The 413-nt window shown below is 35.4% G+C and overlaps 1 protein-coding gene across 15 annotated transcripts in view; it reads left to right on the forward strand.

Moving 5' to 3' along the window:
- Positions 1 to 413, forward strand: part of CEP170 (centrosomal protein 170) — a 146,552-nt gene that overhangs the window by 83,813 nt on the left and 62,326 nt on the right. The window lies entirely within an intron of this gene.

Raw genomic sequence — 413 nt, forward strand, 5'->3', positions numbered from 1 at the left:
TACCATACTGTCTTGATGACTGTAGCTTTGTAGTATAGTCTGAAGTCAGGGAGCCTGATTCCTCCAGCTCTGTTTTTCTTTCTCAAGATTGCTTTGGCTATTCAGGGTCTTTTGTGTTTCCACACAAATTGTGAAATTTTTTGTTCTAGTTCTGTGAAAAATGCCATTGCTAGTTTGATAGGGATGGCATTGAATCTGTAGATTACTTTGGGTAGTATAGTCATTTTCACAATTTTGACTTCTCCAGTCCAAGAACATGGTATATCTCTCCATCAGTTTGTATCATCTTTAATTTCTTTCATCAGTGTCTTATAGTTTTCTGCATACAGTTCTTTTGTCTCCTTAGGTAGGTTTATTCCTAGCTATTTTATTCTTTTTGTTGCAATGGTAAATAGGAGTGTTTCCTTAATTTC

Source organism: Physeter macrocephalus, chromosome 4, assembly GCF_002837175.3.
Source record: "Physeter macrocephalus isolate SW-GA chromosome 4, ASM283717v5, whole genome shotgun sequence".
NCBI lineage: Eukaryota > Metazoa > Chordata > Mammalia > Artiodactyla > Physeteridae > Physeter > Physeter macrocephalus.